General features: G+C 48.5%; 1 long non-coding RNA gene across 10 annotated transcripts in view; it reads left to right on the top strand.

Moving 5' to 3' along the window:
* Positions 1 to 12,259, top strand: part of LOC119277954 — a 38,032-nt gene extending 25,773 nt beyond the window's left edge. For 8 of the 10 annotated variants that reach the window (XR_005137385.1, XR_005137387.1, XR_005137386.1 and 5 more), the window contains 3 exons: positions 10,918 to 11,261; positions 11,334 to 11,412; positions 11,552 to 12,259. This is a non-coding gene — a long non-coding RNA (uncharacterized LOC119277954). The remainder of the gene's footprint in view (positions 1 to 10,917; positions 11,262 to 11,333; positions 11,413 to 11,551) is intronic. The other 2 variants (XR_005137383.1, XR_005137388.1) reach the window with 1 other exon arrangement.
* Positions 12,260 to 16,614: the final 4,355 nt, after the last annotated feature.

Below are 16,614 nucleotides of genomic sequence, written 5' to 3'. Positions count from 1 at the left end.
GCCTAAGATATAAAAATCCTACCGAGTGAAGAGCAAACCTCTCACTCGGGGGCTTAGCTGCAGCCTAGTGCTCGCCTAAGATATAAAAATCCTACCGAGTGAAGAGCAAACCTCTCACTCGGGGGCTTAGCTGCAGCCCAGTGCTGGCCTAAGATATAAAAATCCTACCGAGTGGAGAGCAAACCTCTCACTCGGGGGCTTAGCCGCAGCCCAGTGCTCGCCTAAGATATAAAAATCCTACCGAGTGAAGAGCAAACCTCTCACTCGGGGGCTTAGCTGCAGCCCAGTGCTCGCCTAAGTGGATTATGGAATAAGTCGACTACAGTGAGCGTCTTGCTTTGAACCTACAAAAGACATTTCAAGCCAAGAGCAATCATATTCAAACATCGAATTCAAGTTCGGAACGATACCTAAAGGAACCGAAAGTGCTCAGGCGCTAAGCCTATTAAGGTTTATCGGTTACAACTCCACTCGGCATACCGAGGCAAATTTAAAGCGTCGAGCTTAAAAGAAGTTTTTTACCCCTCTTGTGGAGGGCTGGAAGGTGCAACAAACTCATCAAGATCAATTCCATCTGCGATCCGAGTGGCAGCAGCAATGAAAGTTTCCATAAAGGACTGGAAGTCGTGTTTCTTGGTGTTGGCCACCCGAAGGGCCGCCAGCTTGTCTTCTCGCGCATCTTTGCAGTGGACTCGGGCCAGACACAGAGCAACATCTGCACCGCACCGAGCCGAGGACTTTTTCCACTCCTGCACTCGACCAGGGACTGTGTTCAAGCGAGCCATCAGCGACTCGAGGTCGTGCTGGAGTGTCTCCCCGGGCCAGAGCGTTGAGTCGATGCGAGATGTGGCGACCTTCAGCCTTGCGAGATAGTCCACGACAGCTGCGACACGGGACTCCAGTCGGAAAACATTCATGGCAACTTCGTCGTCCACCGGAGAATTGACGGGGTCAAGGTTTGGTTCCAGCCGGCTAGTCTCTTCTTCAAAGTCTTGACAAAATTCTGCAAGGGCGATCACCGAGTCAAGGCAACGGTCGAATGGAAAAATCACAGTTGAAAATGATTGTTGAGCGTAAAGGTTTACCTGCAAGCATAAGGAACAACTTCTTGGCAAGACCATTCAGGAAGGCCTCCAGATCATTTTTCTTCTCAAGAGCAGCTTTCAGATTGGTATTTTCTTGTTCAAGCTTGGTGACTGAAACTAACTTCTCGTCGGCAAGCTTGATCCTCTCAGCTAGTTCAAGGTCTTTTTTCTGTTGGGCCTCCTTCACCTTACCTGCAAGTTACAGCAAGATCAGATTTTGAAACAAATAAAGAGAAAAAGCATTCATCGAGGTCTCACCAAACATACCTTTGGTCTCCTCCTTTGCCTTCGTCAGATTCTCCTGAGCCAGCTTCAAATCCAGCTCGAGCTGAATGTGCTTGTTTTCCAGCTCAGTGTAGCGAGCCGCAAGGTCACAGGATCTCTGGGAAGAATCAATCGACTAAATGTCAAAGATAATTCACTTCCGAGTGGAACAGGAAAAATCATGCGTTTCTAAGACTACAGCTGAATACAAGCATTCGACTGTAGTCTCGGGGACTACACCCAGTGGGTGCACTCAGCGTGCCCCCACTAATCCTGTTGAAGACAGAATCGACCAGTCGACCTCAAAAAAAAACAACAACAAGATGTATTCTTTAAGACTGTAATCGACTGCAAGCAGTCGACCACAGTCTCGGGGACTACACCCAGTGGGTGCACTCAGCGTGCCCCCACCGGTTTGCGAAATCCATTCGCCGTAGTCGAATGACGGAGAGACTGAACTTATAAAGCCTAAGGCCGACTGCCAGCAGTCGACCTTAGCCTTGGGGACTACACCCAGTGGGTGCACTCAGCGTGCCCCCACCGGTTTGCGAAATCAATTCGCCATAGTCGAATGACGGAAAGACTGAACTTATAAAGCCTAAGGCCGACTGCCAGCAGTCGACCTTAGCCTTGGGGACTACACCCAGCGGGTGCACTCAGCGTGCCCCCGCTAACATGGAGTTTAAATCGACACACCCAGTGGGTGATTACTATAACTTCTGGAAAGAAAAGTTTTTGATAGCATATCCTAACAGAACAAGTGGTGGTGGACTGACCTGAACATTGCTTTGAAGGGCGGAACTAGCGTCGTAAGCTGCCTGGCTCGCATCCCGGATGGTCTTCAACTGCTCCATCATGATCCCTGCCTGGCGTATCGCCTCCTTCGCGGCGCCAGCTTGGTCCTCTGGGACGTGGTGCGTCGTGAAGAGGGAGGGCTGCAGAGCACTCGTCAGCGGATCTGCGAAGGACACAGTGTGTCGAGTGGTGTTCTCTTCCTCCGCGACCAGGGTCTCAGGCACCGTCACATCCTGGAGCACCCTGCCGGCAGATGCTTTCCTACTCCTTCTGTGCTTCAGCGGTTCCTCATCTTCATCATCATCAGGGAGAGTGATAACAACATTGGATGGAGCTACAGAAAAGAATCAGAGTCAGAGATCATGAGTCAGTCGACTAGAAACGGTGTTAAGAGTATAGTACCAGGTTTTGAGGTTGCTGCGTCCTCCATCTCATGGTCGTCAGCCCGGGCTGAGGTCTCAGAAGTAGCAGCACTGCAACTCCAAGGAATCAGTCGACTAACTCCAGCGCCAACCAGAGATAAAGTTCATACAAAACAAGAAGACTTAAGCAGCATGATTACCCTGATATGGTGGGGATGGACACCTTCATCTTCGGCAGGAGCTTGGTCGGCTTTGACGGGGCCACCCTGGGCTGCTTCGACGCCTTTTCAGTCGGCGCCGGAGAGGTGGTCCGAGGGCGCTTGGTCGACTGTGTGACAGTCGCAACCCCTTGCCACGTTCAGTCGCAGGGTCATGGACAAGCTTCGACCGCCTTTCCGAGCGCGGTGGTGCAACCTCCTCCTCCTCCTCTTCCTCGTCCTCACCATCATCATCATCATCATCGTCATCATCGTCATCATCATCATCATCATCATCCTCAGCGGCGTCCGAGTCCCACTCCTCCTCCTGGCTCTCGCCCCCGCTCGCTTCTCCCTCCTCAGTCGGAGCCTGTGCTCTGTTGGGCATCGAGTACAGCTCAGTGAGGGCCTGATAGACATCAAGACAAAGATCAGTCGACCGATCGGCAGAGAAGACAGAAATAAATGTGACGAGAATACAATGGGAAGTGGAGCAGACATACCTTGTTTGGATCACTGTGGCAGTCGAGTGGAGGAATCCTTCTGGCTCTGCGAGGGTTATCCTTGTTCCCAGTAACAGCGGCCATCCACCTTTCCAGAGTGGCATCATCGACTGTTTCTGGATTGACCCGAGTCACATCCTCAGTCCCGCAGTACAACCACATGCAATGGCTCCGGAACTGAAGAGGCTGGATACGACGCCTAAGGAAAACCTCCAGGAGATCCATACCCGCCACTCCCTCCCGAACCAACTGAACTACACGCTCCATCAGCATCTTCACGTCAGCTTTCTCCTCCGGAATCACCTTCAGAGAGGAGGGCTTGTTCACTCGGCCCATGGTGAACTGAGGGAGTCCACTCGACTGCCCCGGCGTCGACTGATCCTGGCAGTAGAACCAGGTCGACTGCCAGCCTCTGACTGACTCGGGAAATGTCATGGCTGGGAAGGTGCTCTTGTTCCTCACCTGGATCCCCAGACCCCCACACATTTGGACAACTCGGGTTTTTTCGTCGCCTGGGCTCGCCTTCTTCACGGTCTGAGAGCGACACGTGAATATGTGCTTGAACAAACCCCAATGCGGTCGACAACCCAGGAAACTCTCACACATGGACACAAACGCGGCAAGATAGGCGATAGAATTCGGGGTGAAGTGGTGGAGTTGCGCTCCAAAGAAGTTCAAGAAACCACGGAAGAAAATGCTCGGCGGCAAAGAAAATCCGCGGTCGACATGGGTAGCCAGAAGCACGCACTCACCCTCTTCCGGCTGGGGCTGCCACTCTTTCCCCGGAAGCCTCGTAGCTCCATGAGGGATTAGGCCCTCGTTGGCCATGTCGAGGAGATCCTTCTCCGTGATGGTCGACTGGATCCAATCTCCCTGGACCCAGCCTTTCGGCAGGCGAGATCTAGACGAAGACCCGCCACGACTGGTGGATCTCCCCTTCGCCTTCTCTGTCGCCGACGCCTTCTTCTCGCGTTCCAACGCCGCCGTCTTCTCCTTGACCATGGCTGCCGGCGGGACGTGCGAGGGGAAGTTGTGCGGAGGCGAGAGCGAGCGCGTTGGGCGGAGACGAAGGGAGCAGAGAGAGAATGATGAGGCACTGTTCAAAAAACCCTCGCCGGGCGCATTTATAAGATCCCTTCCGAGTGGATGACAGGTGGGCCCGGTCGATCTAATCATATCCTGAACAGTTACGCGGACGCGATACGTGGCGAAAAAAGCGGCGTGGGGATCGAGGCGTCTATGCCCTATCCCGTCCGAACACCGCGGTCCGCCCCGCTTCGCGCGCTTCCCCAAATTTCGCATCCCGCGGAATCCGCGAACGGCAGATCGGTCTGCCAAACGCGGGATTTCCTGCGATTCGTTGCTCGGAAATCGGCGAAGTCCAAAAGATCACTCGACGAAGGAAAAGAATGGATCGAGTCGACTGAATAAAAGTTGCTCACTTTCAACAAAGAGATTTTTTAGTTCAAAACAACGCACGACCAGTATGCGAAGGCTAATCAGAAACAACATCAACTCCTTCATCACTCAAGCCTCAATCCATTCGGGGGCTAATGATGGAGTCATGTACCTAGGGTAGGGTCACAGACCTGATCTAAGTACCCTGCCCAAGGACACCCTTAGAAGAAATCACCTTCCAGTCGACCTACGAGGGACTCACTCGACTGAGTTGAAGGACTCGACCATGAAGACTCACTCGACCACCAGAAGGACAAGAGGCACTCTGCACTGCAACGGTCTGTAATTAAGTAGACTTTATGATAGTAAAGACACTTTATGTGGGGCGTTACCAGTAACGCCCCGGACTTAATGTACCTTAAACCCTTCATTACGTGGGCTGGCTGGGGTCCTGGCGCACTCTATATAAGCCACCCCCCTCCACAGGCAGAAGGGTTCGGCACCCTGTAATCCATATACACATAATCCACTCGACCGCCTCCGGGCTCCGAGACGTAGGGCTTTTACTTCCTCCGAGAAGGGCCTGAACTCGTACATCTCTTGTGTTTACAACCTCTCCATAGCTAGAACCTTGCCTCTCCATACCTACCCCCCACTCTACTGTCAGACTTAGATCCACGACAGCACCCAGCGGGCACCCTGTAATCCATATACACATAATCCACTCGACCGCCTCTGGGCTCCGAGACGTAGGGCTTTTACTTCCTCCGAGAAGGGCCTGAACTCGTACATCTCTTGTGTTTACAACCTCTCCATAGCTAGAACCTTGCCTCTCCATACCTACCCCCCACTCTACTGTCAGACTTAGATCCACGACACCCGCATCTTCCAGAACTTCTTTTTCTTCTCCCGCGTGAAGCTTCCGGGGAAATCCTTGTACAATATATGCCTTGCCCAAGGGTGTTTTTCGTTTGCCTTGAAATATTCTGTTAACATGGATTTTGAAGCATTCTCGGAGGATACAACATTCTTCAAGTCAGCCTGTGCATTGAATGTAACCCTGTGCATATTCGGGAGATGAAGAGGCAACTGCAAGACAGGCGGGTAATTGGCACACAGTGGGAAACCAAAAATCCTCCACATAGCCTTCGGAGGGGTGACCCATCTTGCGTCAACGTATCTCTTGATCTCATCAATGTTACCATCAGAGTCTAGCTGATCAATGCTGAAAGAAGCCTTATCATGGCCCTTATAAATGTACTTATAAATGTATTTTACAGCCTTTATGCTAGAGCAGACCTCGACGTTGATGTGGCAATTAAACATCCACAGAAGGTAAGGGTTATATGGCACAACCCATCGGTTGTCCAACATTTTCCCTCGAACCTTAGCGTGTTTACCATCGTCTCTATGACGATAAACTGGGTATGAGTCCTTGCCTTGTATCGTGTTTTCATTGAACGGCCGTGGGTATCTGCACTTGCATTCATTATCTTGCATGCAAACATTCTTCGGGTTGAGAGCACCACATGGTCCGTGCATCATATGTTTTACCACCATTGCATACAATTCCGGATACTTCTGCTTGTCTGGGAGCTCTGCGGAAATGAGTCAGTCATACTGCTCTGGGACAAGAAGCTTATAATTTGAATCCATGATCAACAAAAAATGTGCGTGGGGGAGGCCTCTCTTCTGGAACTCGACTACGTAAACATAAGCAACAACAACACCCAGGACCATCTTCTTGAGCAACAAATCTTTCATAGCCTCTAGTTTGCCATAGAACACGCGAGCCACAATATCAGGTCGGTCTTGCGCCGTCTGTCCGGGAAGCAACTCATTTGTTATCTCTTCCCATTTAGGGTTGCAAGTCATGGTCAAGAAGATGTCAGGCTTCCCGTATGTATGGACAATTGCCATGGCATCCATATGTCTCTTCTTCATGCCGCGGTCGCCACCAGGGTAAGTTCCAGGGAGAACTATTCTCTTCCCAACAGCGCTTGCTCGGGTCTCCCCGGATGTTATCGCATCAACAACTCCTTTATACAGATCGACACGGATCTGCGTCTGGTTCTTCCTATACCACCTCAACCGACATCTCTCAATCTTAATGTACATGTCAACTGCCCATTGCTGTAGTAGGCGTGCTCCACAGAGAATTGGATTGAAGATTGCAGGCCTTGTTTGCAACATGTAACAGTAGTAGTCTCTAACGGATACGCATAACCTGCTATTCCCATCTGCACACGTTTGATTTAGATCGCGTGAGCATTATCTTAAAAAACAACAAGATATTTTCAAAAAAGTGGGACACAATACGACATACCTGCATCATCCTCATCATCATGAGACAAACGAGGATTTTGGACAACATTCCAATCAACATTACGTTTGGGTAGCTTCGGATGCCAACCTAGCTCCCCCATTGGATAGAATAATGGATAAGACAACGGGTCGTATGCCCCTGAGGTCACACGAATACTATGCCTTTCGTTGTTGTTACCACAAAGTGTTATCTTGCGGTCAAACCTTTTTGCTAGGTCAGTGCCCTCAACCCAAATTGCAGCGACCTCAGAGGACACCGGTCTATTATACCTTCTTTGGTCCAGCCTCTTATCGGTGTTTAGGTCTATCCTATAATCATCGAGGTTGTCTTTGTGTGCACCCATACTCCTAAATTGCTGGTAGTATGTGTTTTATTTGAGTATGTCTACTAACCTCTTCACGACATCTTGGTCTAATTGCTTGGTGGCCGCCTTACGATGATCTAGGTTAGGGTCGTCGTCATAGAAGTAGAACTGCAGATGTTCTGGATGCGAGCTAGGCCCGAATTAATGGACATTGTGGTAGAAGGTGCCATGAGCTCGGAATGTGTACACCCCAGACCTCATGTTTGTGTAGTTTTCATCAAGGCTGACGCCAAGGGTGGTGAAGGCGAAATGCCCGTTGAAGAACCGTATGTTCTCCCGAAAATGTCTCGAATCTGCATCCATGCTGGACCATAGCCTCACAAGCTCTGGGATTGGTTCCGGTTGCTTAAGCTGGATCTGGCCATTGCGACAGCAGAAGCCGGCAGTCTCAGATTCAAACTTCCTGGCCATACAGTGTTTGCAATTTTCATCGAGCTTCAGGACGTGAGTGCTGTCTAGAATGTTTGAGTAGACAGTGTCAAATGGATCAATGTCGCTAAGTTTATCGGTAGACTTGCTCGCTTCCTCATCATCATCCAATATGTCATTATCGGATCCTATGGGGATTTGTTGCAAAATCACGTACAATTCACTAACAACAAATAAATGAGACAACAATATAGCTCCAAAGTGTCAATAGTGTAGGGTTTGCAATACCTTCGTTGCAAAACATGTAGTACTCCTCATCAATCAATTCGTGTGCTTCCTGCTCATGACGCATGGTGCCGCTTTGGAAAACATCATTGTCTTTTGCATTGTCGTCATACAGATAGTGACAACGGACACAATCATGTTAGAACACATGCTGAGAATGAGCTTAAGAAACTGACAACCGCAAATTCTTACCAGTGGCACCGGCAGAGTATGTCGGCATATTCGTCCCCGGATCGTCATCAGATGAATCATCTTTTGGGCCTGGGAGACGGGTGATGCGCGGCTTGGGCATGTGGGACATTCGGAGTCTGAGTTTGCTAGGTCTGTTGGGGGATTGCGATGCATTCTTTGCACGGTGTTTTTTTCCTTCGGTCATAATTGGCCTTCCTCTGTGCACTTGACTCCCCCTTCTCATTCGCCAACATGATTTTGCAGCGTTGCACGCTCCTCTCGCGTCTTTTTTCGTTCATTACTTCTCTGACCTCCAACGTTAATTCGTCACTTCTCTTCTGATGGCATGCTCTGCTCCTTGCGTTTTTCGCCTCCCTTTGATCGTTTGTTAAATTACGTTTCCGCTCATTGTCAGTCTGCCTCCTAGCTAGAACAGTGTCCTGAATGACAGACGCGTGTAAAGTTGAAGGGGGACATGTTGCTCCCTCTTTCATTAATTCTGTAACGCTAGGGCTATTTTGGTCGTCTGGATCAAAAATAAGTTCAATTCGTATTTAGTTAATTTTGATTTATCAGATTTTGAGGAGTCACATATAGAATAGCAGGGACTGCCATAGAAACAGATACTAAATGTAAGCGCATACCTGAAGTAGCAGATGCATGTTTGTTTTGATCCTGGATAAGCTTATCCTTGTTCCTCCAATAAGCAGCTCGCCGTAGGGCGTTTCTATGGTCTCTCTTGCGTTCTACTTCAGTTCTTTCTTCTGTTTCTTGTATGTCATTCAAGATCCCGTCTGGAGCCATTACAAACATTACCGAAAATAAAAAAGCATGCAACTAAGATGGAAGCAATTTCTGTTATAGTAGAACAAAATTACAATACCTTGTAGCTCTATGTCATTAACGATCCCAGTCGAGACCTCAGTTGAATCAGGAAATGCCGACGCATCATCCAAGAATGATATATAGTTAGAGCTAGTGTGGTTGCCTTGCATACAAAAGTTATCCAGACATATTATTGCTTATTGATAAAAACGGTTCGTAACATAATGGTTAAATCATTAATAGCATACCTGATAAATGCAGGTTGTGTGCATGTTCAACTTGTACGGTAGATTGTTTCTTCCGCCGATAGGAAGCCCTCCTCAGGGCGTTTCTATGGTCTATCTTGCGTTCTTCATCTGTTTTAAGCTCTGCTTCTTGGGTGTCTTAGAAGATTACATTCCCGAATATTAGAGAATAAAATAGATACGCCCACGAAATTGGTGGATGATTAGGAACAATATGATCACCTTGATGCTCGGTGTCACAGATGATTCCAGATGACACCGTATTTGAACTTGGAAATGACTCCGAGCTGGTTGGGTTGTCTGGAGAACCAGATTTGACCAAACAAAATTCTGCTAATTGGTTAAGACGATACCAACTATAATGTTAAAAACATTTTGAACCATACCTGTTAACACAAGGGTCTTTGCAATTTCATCTCGGACATTAGGTAGCTTTTTCCGCCCGTAGGAGGCCCTTCTCAGTGCGTTTCTATGGTCTCTCTTGCGTTCTGCTTCCGTTCTATCCTCTGTTTCTTGGGTGTAATTATGGACTGCTACTGCATCAGATGTCATTAGGGGCAAACACAAATATTAGAGAATATAACAAAAACATGTGAGCAATTTGTTGAACTTGTACTCAAAATATGATCACCTTGACTTTCATTCTCATTAACGAGACCAGAAAGGCCCGTAGTTGTAATAGAAAACGTTGACGCATCATGCGAGAATGTTGTATAGTTAGAGTTACCTGGGTTGTCAGGTGAACAAAAGTTGTCCAAACACATGTCAGCTAAATGGTTTTGACATAACGAATATCATATATAATACTCTTTAAGCTTACCTGATGATTGAAGGGCAAGTGCATTTTCATCTTGGACATTAGGTTTAGTTCTCTCCCTATCTTCGAGAACATTTGTGATATCACATAGAGTTTGGCGACGGGCAGACTTCCCAATGACTTGTTGGTTACCCAAATCATCTGACAACTTGTTGTGATAAGCAGCCCGCCTACGAGCGTTGATAAGATCCCTATGATCTACTAAGTGGCAAATTATTGTGCATCATATATTCTGTTAACCGGGATATAAGCACAATATTACCTACTAAGCAACATCAAACTAAGAGTGTCCATCAAGCTCACCAGATTTTGCAACTACCGGCTGATTCTCATTCTGTAAGCTGACAATATCCTCATTTCGTTTAATCCGATAAGCTGCACGTTTCCTTGCATTGTACTACTCCCTTGCATTATCCGCGTATTTTTTGCATTCATTATTTAATGATAGAGTTTCATGATGTTCGGAAGCGGTGTCGTCTGCATGTATAAATACAAATAAGAAAACAAATAAAACGACGGTTGGGAAGGTGGATATCATGCCTATGGATACCTTGAGAATTATCTCGTAGCTGCATGTTATGAATAGCATGATCGAGTGTTAGGCTAGCCGTAGGTGCAAATGTTTGACCATCATCATGGTACCCAGGCCTTACCCTTTCCGGTCCATCTGTAGAGTATAGTAAGCATGAATACAACTTCAATATTTGTCTGGTATGCACGCAATCAATCATGTACCTGTCTCCGTCGTGTAAAAAGGATCAACATCTGCAACTATGGATATGATGTCTGGATTACCATCTTTCATGTTTGTCTCGCTCGTAGGTGCTGCAAGACATTAAGCATGGTACAAGTCATTGTTAGACTTGCACGTCAGGCATCACATCACAGTATTTTCACACTTTATATACCAGGTTCAATCGCGCGAATAGCATCTACTTGTTCATCAACGGATATCAAGTTTGCGTTGTATTCTTCAGCATGTTTTACGCTCGTCTGATCGGCAATACATTATGCAAGAAGCGCAATATTAGCAGAAAAGCTAGTATTCATAGTACAGTGAACACTACCTGTAGCTATGCCGTCTTCTTGTTCATGTTCACCGGCTTTGCTTCTTGCATTACCCATTCGCAAATGAAATGACCGCTAGCTCTGGTGTTTTTGAGGCCTGGGAGATGATCAGATGGTTATAATAGATGCAACATGAACGCAAGAGAGATGGCGAACTTGAAGGCATGAATACATTATGAACTTGAAGGTACTTTAATTCAAAGCATCAACAGTCAATCATTGAGTTCCTCGACTTTATTCTATCTTGAACTTTAAGCAGATTTTGAGTGCAACAGTTCGCAGATTCACTCATGCTTGTGCCTCCCGCCCGACTTGTTCTACTTACCGGACTTCTTCAGGTTACTTAGATTGCTAATAAATTGACTAAGTCTGTCTGCATTTCTATTTGGTCAGCTTCTGATAAGTAGCAGCTTTATTTGATAGTAACAGTTCACTTAATCCTAGAAGGTTACTCACCATGCATTGTATTTTTTACAGTGTTCAAATATATTCCTTACTCCACCTTTCGTCTAAGCATCATGGTGCTCCAACTGCACCCAGGCTACGACAAAGTATCCAAAGTGTGTATGTGATGGCTTTGTGTATGTGCTGGCAGTGTGTATGCGACGGCAGGCTACGACAAAGTATCCAAAGTGTGTATGTGATGGCTGTGTGTATGTGCTGGCAGTGTGTATGCGATGGCAGGCTACGACAAAGTATCCAATGTGTGTATGCGATGGCTGTGTGTATGTGCTGGCAGTGTTTATGTGATGGCTGTGTATATGAAATCATGTAAATTTCAGATCTGCTATGTACGTCCATATCATTGTATTTGTGTATGGATGTAAAATCCAGATATGTATGTAAATTTCATATATGTGATACCTGGAGGGCAGATCTTGTACGCCGTCGGCGCTGGCGCCACGTCCTGGACCTGTCTGTTATGTAGGTTCATACCATTGTATTTGTGTATGGATGTAAATTTCAGATCTAGATGTAAATTTCAGATCTGGATGTAAATTTCAGATGTGTGATACCTGAGGGCGGATCTTGTACGCCGTTGGCGCTGGCGCCATGTCCTGGACCTGTCCAGCTTCAGGTCCAGAAGGGGATCCGCGCCGGCGCGATGGATACCGGCGGTTTTGATCCGCGCCGGATCCTCGAAGCGCTCAACGGGGAGTTGTGCACAGGACAAGCGCCGGAGCAATGGAGTCAGGCGGTGGGATGAAGGGGAAGGATCGATGGGCGGCGGCGGGCGAAGGAGGGCACTGTCTGCGTTTGGTACTCGCAAGAACCACGCGAGACCTCGCTCGAGGGAACGAGTACTCGTTCAAGACCAATCCCATTTTTTTTTCGCTGGTTAATCTTCGCCGGTCTATGGCCAGCGGTTTTTCTGGTTTTTTTTTCGTTCATCTCAGATGACAATAACGGGAGGTTGTGCGGGTGCGGGACTCCATCTCGGGTTTTTTTTTGGTTTTCCGCGATCGGGAGGGAGGTGAGAAGTAGTACCAAAGAAGTACCAAAATAGACCGGGTTAGGTGGGAGGAAAATAAAACCCGGAACGCGACCTACCAACTGGAAAATTAGGAGTAGAGATTAATTGCCCGCGAAATATCCTGGAAAGTGGTGCGTCAAAGCCTTTGTCTACGACGGCTGAATCGTAGTACCCCTTTTTTTTACATCAAAATCATAGTACTCCTACGGCGGTTGAGTCGTCATACCCTTTAGAAAAATGTGATAAGACAGGTACTGGTTCGGTCAAGCTAAAAAAATCCATCCATTGAGACCGGCCAGACCGCAGACGGGTAAGTTTCTGGAACAGCCTTCTAGCTTCTATGTTTTTTAAGGGAAATACCGTAAAGCTTCTAGGTGGTTCCTGCAGCTGGTTCAGTGTGGACCTGCGACTCACTCCAGGAGAGGCGAATCCGGCGCATGCTAGCCGTTGGATACGTAACGCTGACAATTGATGAACGGTAGATGCCAACCTAATGTGGGGAATCAACGGCTCCAAGCACCTCAAAAGCATTTTGGCGGGAAGCTCGGAGGGAAGTGGTAAATCCAAATTCAAAACTGCTACACTATAATAGTAGATATAGAGATAAGGCACGAGCATCGAGCTCCTCTTATCAGATGTCTTTGGAGACATTACATACCTTGTGCCTCGTCTAGCCGCTTATTTACAAGCGCGATGTCAACATCTGCTAGCCACCGAACGCCTCGCCACCTACATAGAAAAGGTGACATATTATACCTGGGATTACGATCCTCTGTGCGCTGTCATTTTTGACAACACACAGAGTCTCAGGGGCTACTATTTATACAGGGCGCATTTTATATATGTGGCTATACCAAAAGGTACACCTTTTCATGTACCTCAAAGCCTGTCAGTAAACTCCTGGCGGCCTCGTACAATCCGCTTTCCGCGGACGAAATCCTTCCAATCACCGTGTTCATCAACACACGATGTTCTTCTGAGATAGACGCTCGCCCAAGCAGATCCTTCAGCCCCTCCGACCGCGCACCAGAGGGTGCCGGACTAGTCTGACGACCTTTTTTAGGGTCCAGACTTGGAGAAACCCTCCGAGACGACACCTCGGGGTCGTCTGCCTCGTAAGATGGTATAGCTGGGGGAGGCGTTTCGCTCTCCATCATCTCCGGACGAAGATCCCTTGAAGATGAGCTCTGCTGAGAAGGGTTGAGATCCGAACTGCAAGGCAATATTTTGGTTATCTTCCTCAGAAATAAAACAGGGATGTCACTCATTTTGGAACCCCTCTCTTTACTTACGGCTTGGTGGAGAGCTGATCCCCTTGGGGGCGCAATACGGCCGAGGCATTCACCGGCGCCGGACCCTCTGACGAAGATTTCTTTCCCCGCTTTGAGGCCATCGCCTCCGGGTCGTCAGAGGCGGTCCTTTTCTTTCCCTGGTTGGGGGAATTCTCGATTCCTCCCTTCCTGACAGCCTCCTTTGCGGAGGCGGTAGCTCCTGGGTTCCCCTCTTCGCCTTCTTCCGAAGGCGCAATCTTCAGCATCCTAGTCAACACGGGATCCGGCGTGGTCTCAGGCAGGGGGGTCGGACACCTGATAAGCTTTGCTTTCGCTATCCACTCCTGTTCGAAGGACAGCTCTTTTAAGGGTAGTTTTATGATAAAAATACGGATGGCGTGTCCAAATACGGGGCTACTTACTTGAGCATCCGGGCGATTGCAGCTCAGACCTGTGTCCTCGGACAAGTTCGGACACCTTTCTTGTGATCCGAAGAACAATTTGTACATCTCCACGGGCGTCGTGCCCATAAAATGTTGGAGGACTCGCGGTCCCTCTGGATTAAATTCCCACAAGCGGAGAGGGCGACGTTTGCAGGGCAGCATGCGGCGAATCAGCATAACCTGCGCCACTACGATCAAGTTGATATCTCTTTCTAGGAGATCTCGAATGCGGCCCTGCAGCAAGGGCATGTCTTTGGACGGCCCCCAGATAAGACCTTCATTGACCCATGACGCTAGCCGTGGTGGGGGACCCGAGCGAAAAGCAGGTGGCGCCACCCATGTGGTGCCCCTGGGGGCTGTGATGTAAAACCAGTCCCGTTGCCATAAGCCGAACTCCTCTTGAAAAGAGCCCTCGGGCCATGGAGCGTCGGCCATCTTGCTTATGGTAGCCCCTCTGCACTCAGCGTGCTACCCCTTGATCATCTTCGGTTCTACCTTGAAGGTTCTAAGCCACAATCCGAAGTGAGGAGTAATATGGAGGAAGGCCTCACACACGACAATGAACGATGAGATTTGGAGGATGGACTGCGGAGCTAAGTCGTGAAATTCCAGCCCGTAATAAAACATGAGCCCCCTCACAAAGGGATCAATCGGGAAGCCTAGCCCCCGAAGGAAGTGAGATGTGAACACCACGCTCTCACCGGGCTGGGGAGTGGGAATAGTCTGCCCTTGAGCAAGCAGCCTATGCGAGATTTCGCCGGTTAGATACCTAGCATCTCTCAGCTTTTGCACGTCCTCTTCCGTAATGGAGGAAGGCATCCACCGGCCTTGGAGGTCAGAGCCGGACATCATCGAAGGTCCGAAGCGCCTGAATCTGGAGCTTTGGGTGTTGGAACTCGAGGCGAGGGGCGGATTTGATTGAATTGAAAAGAAAGGAGTCGAGCCTTGGTCTCTTTATAAAGAGGTTGAATACCAAGAGCCCTCCCCGTAACCGTTTGGGACTCACTTTCAATTAGGAAGTCATACCAAATGCACGGTTGGGTTACCCACGCTCGTATTGATGAGAATCCCGGAATAAGGGGACACGATCTCTGCTTTGACAAGACGTGCTGAGGAAACCGCCTCGCTAAACGTGCTGAGGTGGAACAGTAAAACGATTCGAATAAAGGCTTGGCCGTGGCGTGATGTCACGCTGTGGAATACGTCAGCAGATTAGATTTGTGCAGATATTATTCTCTCTACGGTGGTATGTGGAACTTATTTTGCAGAGTCGGACACTATCCTTGTGTTCAACATCTTCTATGAAGTATTCGGAGGAGGAACCCGCCTTGCAATGCCGAAGACAATTTGCATGCCGGACTCGTCGTCATTGAAGCCTGGTTCAGGGGCTACTGAGGGAGTCCTGGATTAGGGGGTGTCCGAATGGCCGGACTATGACCTTTGGCCGGACTCCCGGACTATGAAGATACAAGATTGAAGACTTCGTCCCGTGTCCGGATAGGACTTTCCTTGGCGTGGAAGGCAAGCTTGGCGATTCGATATGAAGATCTCATCCCATTGTAACCGACTCTGTGTAACCCTAGCCCTCTCCGGTGTCTATATAAACCGGAGAGTTTTAGTCCATGGGTCGAACAACAATCATACCATAGGCTAGCTTGTAGGGTTTAGCCTCTCTGATCTCGTGGTAGATCAACTGTTGTACTACCCATATCATCAATATTAATCAAGCAGGAGTAGGGTTTTACCTCCATCGAGAGGGCCCGAACCTGGGTAAAAACATCGTGTCCCTTGTCTCCTGTTACCATCCGCCTAGACGCACAGTTCGGGACCCCCTACCCGAGATCCGCCGGTTTTGACACCGACAGTCGGGTTTAAGCCCGATCCGGTCATAGTCCGTTGCGACGCCCAGGGCGGCGATGCGATCCAAGAGCTTATTGAGGGAGAAGAGCTCCATTGGGTCCATCTATTCAGCAAATTCCAAATCAACATGGAGGCCATTTCTAATGACCTGAGAAGTCATTGTCGGCGCGACAGCCGATCGGGCGGTCATAACGAAGCCTCCCAGCCAGAGAGTTTGGCCTAGAGCCATGGCTCCCCCGGAGGTGATGTTTGTCTTTGACAACAAGATGAGCCATCAAGCCTTATCGCGACGACAAAGTGGAACTCTCAATGAAAGCACAAATGTCGGTGTCAAAACCGGCGGATCTCGGGTAGGGGCACTACAAAAAAATACACTTCCGTGATGATACGTGTTTGTCAAAGTAGGTCGCATTTTTTGTCATGCATGTACATCCATGACGATTTTATGACAGAATCAAGATAGTCATACCTGTGCTGTCGTAGAAGTGTTCC

This window comes from Triticum dicoccoides, chromosome 3B (genome assembly GCF_002162155.2).
Source record: "Triticum dicoccoides isolate Atlit2015 ecotype Zavitan chromosome 3B, WEW_v2.0, whole genome shotgun sequence".
Classification (NCBI taxonomy): Eukaryota; Viridiplantae; Streptophyta; class Magnoliopsida; order Poales; family Poaceae; genus Triticum; species Triticum dicoccoides.
This window is presented reverse-complemented; position numbering and strand designations above follow the sequence as displayed.